The 10,776-nt window shown below is 40.6% G+C and overlaps 1 long non-coding RNA gene across 1 annotated transcript; it reads left to right on the top strand.

The window, feature by feature from the left end:
- The first annotated feature begins 2,487 nt into the window (after positions 1 to 2,487).
- LOC119577473 lies at positions 2,488 to 2,889 on the top strand. The gene is made up of 2 exons (XR_005229129.1): positions 2,488 to 2,518; positions 2,665 to 2,889. It is a non-coding gene; the product is annotated as an uncharacterized LOC119577473 (long non-coding RNA).
- The last annotated feature ends 7,887 nt before the right edge of the window (positions 2,890 to 10,776 follow it).

Below are 10,776 nucleotides of genomic sequence, written 5' to 3'. Positions count from 1 at the left end.
AATGTCCCATTAACTCAGACTTCAATCACCCTAGGTCGCTGGTAGTGACTCGGTGTTTGATTTAAATTAGCAGATCTAAAGAAACTTTTACAATAATAATAATAGGAAGAAGAAGAAGAAGAAGCAAGTAAGGAGAAGGAGGAGAAGGAGAAAGAGACGGAGAAGGAGGAGAAGAATACTATCAGATTTTTCATGAATCACACTCCACAGAAAACAGTGAGAAAGAAAAAGAGGAAGATAAAGCAAAGAAATAGAAGAAAGAGGAGGAGGAGGAAGATGTGTGTGTGTGTGTGTGTGTGTGTGTGTGTGTGTGTGCGTGTATACATACATATATATATATATATATATATATATATATATATATATATATATATATATATATATATATATATATGTATATATATATATATATATGAATATATATATGATGTCCACACACACAGTTTATGTTCAAATTTTGGTGCCATAAAATCCTGAAGCCGCACTGCCGCTTTCGGACACGTTCACCGCTTCAACTGACTAGAACGGTTATGCTGAGGTCAGAGATGTATTTGTCCTCCTCTTCCTCTTCCTTTTCCTCTTCCTCTTCCTTTTCCTCTTCCTGTTATTCTTCTTCCGACTCTTTTTCTTCCTCTTCCGACTCTTTATCTTTATCTCTCTCCTCCTCCTCCTCCTCCTCCTCCTCCTACTCCTCCTTCGCCTCCTCCTCCTCCTCCTCTTCCTCCTTCCTCCTCCTCCTCCTCCTCCTCCTCCTCTCCTCCTCCACCCCTACCTCCACTTCTACCTCCTCCTCCTCTTCCCTTCCTCCACCTCCACCTTCACCTTCACCTCCTCCTCCTCCTTCTCCTCCTCTTCTCCCTCGTCCTCCTCCTCCTCCTCCTCCTCCTCCTCCTCCTCCTCTTCTCCCTCGTCCTCCTCCTCCTCCCACTCCTCCTCCAACACCACCTTCCCATCGCCCATACCCTCCTCCTCCTCCTCCTCCTCCCACCCCTAGTTCCACTTCTACCTTCTCCTCCTCCTCTTTCACCTCCACCACCACCTCCTCCTCCTCCTCCTCCTCCTCCTTCCCCTTTCCCTCCTCCTCCTCCTCCTCCTCCTCCTCCTCCTCCTTCTCCTTCTCCTCTTCACCCTCCTTCCCCCCACCGCTCGGCGAATGGCAGCGAAACAGTCACGAATAATCCCCGCTTTAGCCCGTCAAGGCGCTGCTCCATATTGCCGGATTATCCAAGCCCAGTCGACCGGATTTGAACCATTAACGCGACAAGGAACCAATCGCGGGGTTTAGTGATTCGCCGCGGCCATTATCGAATCCTTCAATAGGATGAGGGAAGTGGGCAGTACTCGCCGGGTGAAAGGAGGGTTATTTACGTAGGTTATCATCACCCGCGCGAATTAGGGAGTGGAGTCGGCGGTAAATTTGGCGGCTTTGTTTGGACGCGGAAGAGGAGGGGGAGGGCGTGGGGAGTAGGCTCGGCGGGGGAGGAAGCGTTTCATTGTGTCCACGCACACACACACAGACGCACACACATTCGCATGTGTGTGTGTGTGTGTGTGCATGCGTGTGTGTGTGTGTGTGTGTGTGTGTGTGTGTGCGTGTGTGTGTGTGTGTATGTGTGTGTGTGTGTGTGTTGCTTTATATATATATATATATATATATATATATATATATATATATTATATATATATATATATATATATATATATATCGGCAATCTGAGTTCGAGGGTTCGAGTCACCGGCCGGCGCGTTGTTTCCCTTGGGCAAGGAACTTCACCTCGATTGCCTGCCTAGCCACTGGGTGGCCAAGCCAGCTCAAGTCAGTGCCGGGTAAATAGAGATGGTGACTCGATAAAAACACCGGGCGGAAGGCAATGGCAAACCACCGCTCTAAATTGCTAAGAAAAAATCATGGAAGCCCATGATCGTCAATACCGCGGTGGCCGAATGGTTAGAGCGGCGGACTCAAGACTGTCACGACGGCAATCTGAGTTCAAGGGTTCGAGTCACCGACCGCCACGTTGTTCCCTTGGGCAAGGAACTTCACCTTGATTGCCTACCTAGCCACTGGGTGGCCGAGCCAGCCCAAGTCAAGTGCTGGTCCCAAGCCCAGATAAATAGAGAGAATGATTACCTAAAAAGGTACCACCGGCACTCTCCGTGGAAAGGAACTGGGGACCCTACCACGTACTCACTCCAAGAGCATCACAACATGAACACTACAATTAAGTATCATGCTGTGACCACGGCGGCTCAGACATGAACCTACCGTTAAAAGAAGAAGATATATATATATATATATATATTGTGGAGGAATGACATTATCGTATTTAAAAGATAGCTAATGGAAGATATTAGCAAGATGTTGTGAGACAAATAAGCGAGCGACTCGTAATCCGGACAGTAGATGGTTGTGAGTGTTCAGGTGTTTAGTTTCGTTCAGTGGCGAGGAAAAAGGTTCGTGACGTGGCCATCCATGACATGGTTTAGTCGTTTAGTCGCTCTTGGACATCCATACATGGTATAGTTTAATTCATTTGTTATTAGGATGGACGGAGAAGTCTGACTTTATTTTGGATTCATATGTGTATGTAGAATTTAATATTTACTTAGAATTAGGTAAATGACGTAAAAGTTAATTTATTTTGGGGATTTATCTCCATATAGGGACCTACTTCTGTCAAGGGCCGGACAGGAGAGGCGCCTTCATTTCCCCCGTTTCATATCCTGTCCTGTCTAGAGTGTGGCCGAAAAGGAGTCAACGAAAGCAGGGGAAGTGGAACTAGAAATGAAACAAACTATATTTTTTGTTAAAATGGAAAAATGGGAAGTGCAATGATTTTGTGTGAAATGCTATATATTTTTGGAGTGTAATAAATGTATGAGGATGAATTATGTTTCGATTTAACCCGAGACTAAACCAATCCAATTAATAAGAACTTAATTATCCACACACACACACACACACACATATATATATATCCATATATATATGTATATATACATATGTGTGTGTGTGTGTGTGTGTGTGTACACACCCATCTCGACTACCTCTCGACCATCACTACGGCTTTCCACCACTTCTTTCACGGAAAAGACACAGCACACACATTACTCCGACGCCCAGCCTACTGTGTGAATTTTTTGTCGCCGACTGGGCCCACCAGGACCTTGCGCTCAGCGTTAACAGGCGGCAGTTCGGCAACATGCGCTCCTCCTCTACCACACACTGTCTAGTCAGCTTCCTCGACTTCGTCCTTGCCCACCTCGACAAGCGCAAATCCTCCGAGACCAGCATCTTCATAGATTTCAAGAAGGCTTTCGACCTGGTGGACCACACCACAGCCATCTCAAAAGGACCAGCTTCCACGAGCATCAGGGACTGCCTCATATCCTGGGTGTCAGACTTTTTCTCCAACAGGCAACAGGCCGTGCGCGGTAAGTCTCCAGGCTCCTGCCACTCACGTGCGGAGTTCCCCAGGGTACTAGAATGGGCCCCCTGTACTTCTTAGTCATGGTTAACGACGCGCTTATGGCCGCTGCCATTGACAGTTCCTGCCTTGACCACTCTGCCATCCAGCGCACCCGCGACAATGCCCTCGCCTGGACCACCGCAAACTACATTACTGTCAACCGCCAGAAGTCGGTCACGATACAGTTCGACTTCTCCACCAACACTGCCCTCACGCTGGACAACCACCCGCGTGTGTGTGTGTATGTGGGTGTGTGTGTGTGTGTGTGTGTGTGTGTGTGCGTGTGTGTGTTTATGTCTGCGTGTGTGTATGCATATGTGTGTGTGTGTGTGTGTTGTGTGTTGTGTGTGTCTGTGTGTATGTATGTATATATGTATACAAATATAAATATATGCATATATTTATATATGTATACATGTATATATATACATATACATATTCAGTATATGTGTGTGTGTGTGTGTGTGTGTTTATGTGTGTGTGTGTGTGTGTGTATGTGTGTGTGTGTGTGTGTGTGTGTGTGTGTGTGTGTGTGTGTGTGTGTGTGTTGTGTGTGTGTGTGTGTGTCCTTGCGTAGTAATAACTTCTGCGTACGCGTGTCTGTGTCGTATGCATTTCGGTCAAACTCCTTCCAGCGCCCGACAATCTTTCAGCCTTATCGCAATCACACTCAGATCTTTCTTCTCCTCTCGCTGGAAATTATCATGTGGGTTCTATTTGTCCCGAGGTTCTGCCCAGGTTCTATTTGTTCCGCGGTCTCCTCTCTTCCCCAGACGCCATCCAATACTTTTTATCAGCCGCATTCGCGTGATATTCTCAGTTACTTCAACGCCTGCATGAAACCTTATCTTCTTTTGTATCCAACGCGGCCTCCTTCTCTCCCTCTTTATCTTCGTTTCTCACACACGAGTTGTCTCATTCTTGGTATATTTTCTTCACTCTGCATCTGTCTCATAAATCATCATCACCGCCTTTCCCTCCACTAGAGAGAGAAAAGGATAAAAAAGAAGAAGAAGAGAAGAATAAGTAGTAGTAGAAGATAATAATAATAGTAATAAGAAAAAAAAAAAAAAAAAAGAAAAAAATGAAAAAGATATATGAAAAAAAAGAAGAAATAGAAAAAAGAGACAAAGATTTAAGTCTCGTTTATACTCGACACAGACCGGTCCTCCCTTGGGTAATTTGCGTCATCCAGTAGTCTTTTGTGACGAAGCATCTTTTTCGTTGTTCCACGGAGTCACGCCCGTGGGAGAGCCGGGCACGGTGGAGGCTTCTCTCTTCCAGGAAGCATCTGCTCTCTCTACGAAATCCATCTTTATATCTTGATTGCCAGGCTAGGAAAATACACGCATACACATACGTACGCGCACACATAAGTATATATACACACGCAGACATAAACATAATCACGCATACAAATACATATGTACAGACATACACACATATTTCATATATATATATATATATATATATATATATATATATATATATATATATATATATATATATATATATATATAAATGTATAGACAGATAAATAGATAAACAGACAGACCGACAGACAGACAGACGGACAGTAAGCCAACCACACACAGACAGATGATAGATAACTATTGCCTATCTATATTAAACGAATGGTATATTTTGAGAAAAGCTTCGTATATTGAGAAAAGAATCATAAGTTGAGAAAAAAAAAAATCATGTGTTGAGAAAAGAATCGTATGTTTTGAAAAGAATCACATGTTGAGAAAAGAATCATATGTTGAGAAAAGAAAATCAAGTGTTGAAAAAAAGAATCGTCTGTTAAGAAAAGAAATCCAAAAACATTCATGAAATATGTGAATCAATTTAGGAGGAACAAGAAGACGATGATATCACAAGCGCCTTTTTGCTTATCAGTGTTAATGGCGTCCTTGTTTTATTTATATATACATATATGTATATATATATATATATATATATATATATATATATATACATATATATAATATATATTTTTTTTTTTTTTTTTTTTTTTTTTTTTTTTTTTTGGGTGGGGGGGTTATGTTTTGTTTTTCCTTCGTTCCTTGCCCTTCGTCTTTGTTTCTTTGTATTTTTGTTTCTCTCTTCCTCTCCTGTTTCTTATTGTGCGTATGATTGTATTTTTCATATGATTGGGAGATTTTGAGGAGAGAGAGGGAGGGAAGAAGGGAGGGAGGGAGGGAGAGAGAGAGAGAGAGAGGGGGGGGGGGGGAGGAGAGAGAGAGAGAGAGAGAGAGAGAGAGAGAGAGAGAGAGAGAGAGAGAGAGAGAGAGAGAGAGAGAGAGAGAGAGAGAGAGAGAGAGAGAACAAAGAGACATACATGCATATATACAGACAGCAGTTAGAAAGTCAGAAGCTCACGTCCCTCCCCCTCCCTCCCCCCAAAAATGCTAAAATGAATAATGAAAAGAAAACACACACACACACACACACACACACACACACACACACACACACACACACACACACACACACACACACACACACACACACACACACACACACACATACACACACACACACACACACACACAAACACACACACACACACACACAAACACAAACACACACATAATGAAAAATACCTCATCTAAGAATGTGGCATTTCTTAAAATAAATATCTCTCTTAAAGAATCGCTAATTATGTCATTAAGCAGAAACTTTTTTGCGATACATTTCTTTCGTTAAGAGATTTTCTTGGAAAACATTTTTTTTTTTTTACAAATCTAAAGCAGAATGTCTTCAAGCACTTCCTCAGATAATGTAACTAGTTCTATTATTAATCCTGTAATTGCTCTTACAACAGTTATCAGTTATTACTAATAATACAAGGAGAGGTAAATATATCTTAAATCAATTTAAACAAAATATTTACGACTGAGTTACATCCAACAGCCTAAGATTTAGCAAAAAAATGAAATATTTACCCATACCCCACCATCGGTGTTAAAGCTAACAGCAAAAAATTAGTTAGGAGAAAAGTCTATTGTTCCAGCTGTGATCGTAAAACCACAGCAGGAGGAGACAAGTGAGAGATTTGAGACTGAGGAGAAAAAAAAAGAAGACAAGAAAGGATAAGAAAAAAAAGAGAGAAATGAAAAAGAGAGAGAGAAAAATCTTTGTCTGTCTGAAATGAGTCACTAGATTGTCTCGGTTTTACTGCCAGACCAAGTTTACACAAGCTCCGTTATTGTCGACATGTGGCCTTAATCTTGAGGAAGTTAGAATAAATACTGGAGGTTAAGACATCCAGTTTGACACAAGGGAGACTGTTACTGTAATGTTTATATCATTATTGTTATTGTTGTTATTATTGCTGTTTTTTATTAATCTTATTATCATTATCATTATTATTGTTGCTACTATCAGTACTACTATTATTATTATCTATTACCATTTGTTGTTGTTGTGGTGTGGTTATTGCTGTTATTATTATTATCATTGTTATTATTATAATTATTTTCATTATAATAATAATAATTATTATTATTATTATTATTATTATTATATTATTATTATTATTATTATTATTATTGTTATTATTATTATTATTATTATGAATACTATCATAATCATTGTATTATCAGTTTCATTATTGTTATTTATTGTCATAATTATTATTATTATCACTATTACAATTACCATTAACATCATAAATACTAAAGCTTTCTTGTCGTATTCAATATCTAATGTCTGGACCTCATTATTGCATTACTAATTTAGAGCAAACGAGAGTGGAGACGGGAAGATAGGTTGTGAATAAGAGCAGCTGGGGAAAATTGAGCTTCTCTCTCTCTCTCTTTCTCTCTCTCTCTCTCTCTCTCTCTCTCTCTCTCTCTCTCTCTCTCCTCTCTCTCTCTCTCTCTTCCCTCTCTCTCTCTCTCTCTCTCTCTCTCTCTCTCTCTCTCTCTCTCTCTCTCTCTCTCTCTCTCTCCCTCCTCTCTCTCTCTCTCTCTCTCTTCTCTCTCTCTCTCTCTCTTTCTCTCTCTCTCTCTCTCTTCTCTCTCTCTCTCTCCTTCTCTCTCTCTCTCTCTCTCTCTCTCTCTCTCTCTCTCTATCTCCCCATCTCACTGCCCCCTCCCCCTTTTTTTTATTCTTCTTTCTTTCTGTTTATTTACGTTACATACTTTATTCCCTCTCCTCCCCTTCCTATACGCATCTAGACCGCCATTATATCCGCTTTTCTTAATCCACAAGGCTTCTCTGCCGACCCTTCCAGTCTATCCAAATTCCGCAGTTATCCCTTTGGTGGGCCCTTCTAGCCTGTCTTTTATGTCCCCATAGAGGAGAGAAATGCCCACTTCTTTTTAAAATATTGACTTTTTTTTTATCTCTCTCTCTTCCTTTTTCTTCGTTTCTTTTTTGTCTTTCTTTCTTTCTTTCTTTCTTTCTTTCTCCCGGTCCTTTATCCTTATGTTTCCCTTTTCTTCTCCCGTTTTCTTTTCGTTGCTGTTTTTATCTCCTTCTTATTATCTATTCCTCTCTCTCCTTCCTTTCTGATTGTCCACCTCTCTCCTTGCTTCCTTTCTTAATGTCTGATTCCCTCTTCCCTTCTTTTGTTATTGCCTGTTTCCTTCCTCCCTTACTTTCTTATTGCCTGCTTCTCTCTTCCCTTCTTTTCTTATTGCCTGTTTTTCTCTTCCCTTCCTTTGTTATTACCTGTTTCTTTCCTCCCTTCCTTTGTTATTGCCAGTTTCTCTCCTCCCCTCCTTTATCTATCCTTTCTCACTTCTCATCCTTCTCTTCCTCCCCTACGTAACCGAAGAAAGAAACGGTAAACAAGATTACCGAATTCCCGTCTTTCGTAGTGCATAAATTTGAATGTCTTTAGCCACTCTAATAGATCAATAAATGCATTATTCAACGAATGAATTGATGCATATCATAACTTTTTCCATTGCTTTCGTCGTATTCTCGATTTTCTTTTTTTTTACTTCTTTTCTTTCTTTTTTTCTGCTTCCGATTTGCTTTCTTTGTATTTTCTTCTTTTGATTTTTGTTTTCTTATTTTCTTCCTAAGTTTATTTCAATTTTCTTTTCCTTCTTCTTTTCACTAAGATTTATCACATACTAATAAGGATTTACTAGTGCCCCCAAGCTTAACAACCCAAGTTGAAAGAGATGGATACCATAGATTTACTGGTATGATACGATCCATCTTCAGTTTCCAGCGATAAAATAATGATTAAGTGTCGTTTTCGATTTAAAAGAGATTTCGCGTACTCTGAAAATTCCACTTCTATAAATTCGAGATAAGTTTTCTTTATGAGTGTGTCACTTCAGGAGAATTTTGCTCGTTGATATTTGTTCTAATCTACAAGTATATACAGTTTCCAAATGATGGTTAATTGCAAGGGATTTTAAAATAATCTCCTAAACTATTAAAATTCAAATTTTATAAAGTCGAGACACAAAGTGTCATTTCAGAACAATCTTCTTCACTCTCCATTCATTCTACATCCCCGTCTTCATCCTAAACCCTCATTACATGTACAATACTCCACCCTTCCCCTGATTTTCAACCAAGATGTATAGCGGGAAACACTTTCCTCCCAGTGACTTTTTGTCCCTCTTCTCCTTTCCTCTCTGCTTCCTCTTTTATCACGAATCTTCTCCCCCTGATTGCTCCATCTTCAACACAATACCTCTCGCTTGAACACACATTTCCGTATAATCTCTAGCCATCGTCACCAGCAATGAGGCTATGTGTCATCGTAAGGTGTTGAGGTCGCAAGTCGTTCTTCATTTTGGAACCATTCTGATCTTTCTCTCTATCTATTTATAAAAAAAATATATATCTATTTCTCTCTCTTTATATGTCTATATATTTATTTCTCACTGTATATTTATTTCTATCTGTATAATTTTCTCTTTATCTATCTATCTGTCGTTTGTATGTCTGTCTGCCTATTTCTCTCTCTCTCTCTCTCTCTCTCTCTCTCTCTCTCTCTCTCTCTCTCTCTCTCTCTCTCTCTCTCTCTCTCTCTCTCTCTCTCTCTCTCTCTCTCTTTCTCGCTCTCTGTCTCTTTTCCTTTCTTTTTTATCTATCTATCCATTAGTTTCCATCTTTATTTCTTAACACTTTCTACCCAGCTATCAATGTGTCTCTGTATCTCGGTCTGTTTCTCTTTCCTTCTCTTTCTCTTTCTCTTTTTTTCTCTCTCTTTTTTCTCTCTCATTTCCATTTGTCTATATCTGCATTTCTATACATCTACCTTTCTATCTTTCTGTTCATATACCTATCTATCTGTCTATCTATCTACCTACCTACCTATCTATATGTCTACCCACTTATCTATCTATCTAGCTATCTACGTACTTATTTGTCAGACTATCTATCTATCTATCTAACTACCTACCTGTCTAACTATCTATGGAGCTACCTAACTACTTACTTGCATCCCTCACAATGTGCTTCACCATTTATCCATGATCGGCCCATGAGTCAATCTCGTGTGTCCGATTCTTAGCCTTGTTAACACAACTTCTACTTTTCGACTGGGATGGACTCTCCCACATCGCCTATCTGCCAAAGTCTCTACTCTCTAATCTCTCGCAGTTTGTTTCTTGGCGTATGCCTCCATTTATCGTGAAGACAACTGATGCTGGTCTCAAGTCGGTGTGTGGGAGAGGAAAATGAGCATCACAGGGGTGAGCGGCAGCTGTCTTGCCCCTCCGGTCAGCTCGCTCATTCCCACTGATAACAACATGCGCTGGCACCCAACACAGAGTTATGTTCTTACGTGCTGACATCAGGGCAAGTTAATCAAGACCTCCCTTATTCCTGGATGTGATAAGTTTCTTGATTGCATGCAAGATACTCCGAGAGTCGCAATATATTACAATAGAATGGTTCCTAAGATCTTTAATCTTTTTGACTGCTGCATGTGAAGATCGAGGCTGTCGAAAAAGACTGCTAAATGCAGTCTTCCTCCTGCTCACTGCTGCAAAGCCCACACCATTTTCAGATTTCGAACCATCTATACACTGCATCTGATCTTTTGTACTTAGAAGTGTACTGAAGAAATCTCTCCCTGCTTTCTGCTTCGGATCATTCATCTTTTCTATTCCAACCAAATCCAGCTCGACTAGAGTAGTCCGAGGGGGGAATGGGGAGTTCCAACAGCTAGAACCGTGGAGACATTCAAACTGATTAGGAAGCTAATTCAAAATCCACAAGATTCCTAATTCTCCTATCATAGGATCGGCTGTCCTTTGTAGTCCCGTGTAATCAATCAAGTTCATGTAGTCCTGGTGTAATGAAAGAGGTGGTTCTCCATTCTCGG

Source organism: Penaeus monodon, chromosome 10 (genome assembly GCF_015228065.2).
Source record: "Penaeus monodon isolate SGIC_2016 chromosome 10, NSTDA_Pmon_1, whole genome shotgun sequence".
NCBI lineage: Eukaryota > Metazoa > Arthropoda > Malacostraca > Decapoda > Penaeidae > Penaeus > Penaeus monodon.
Note: the sequence above shows the minus strand (reverse complement) of the source record. Positions and strands in the feature narration are given on the sequence as shown.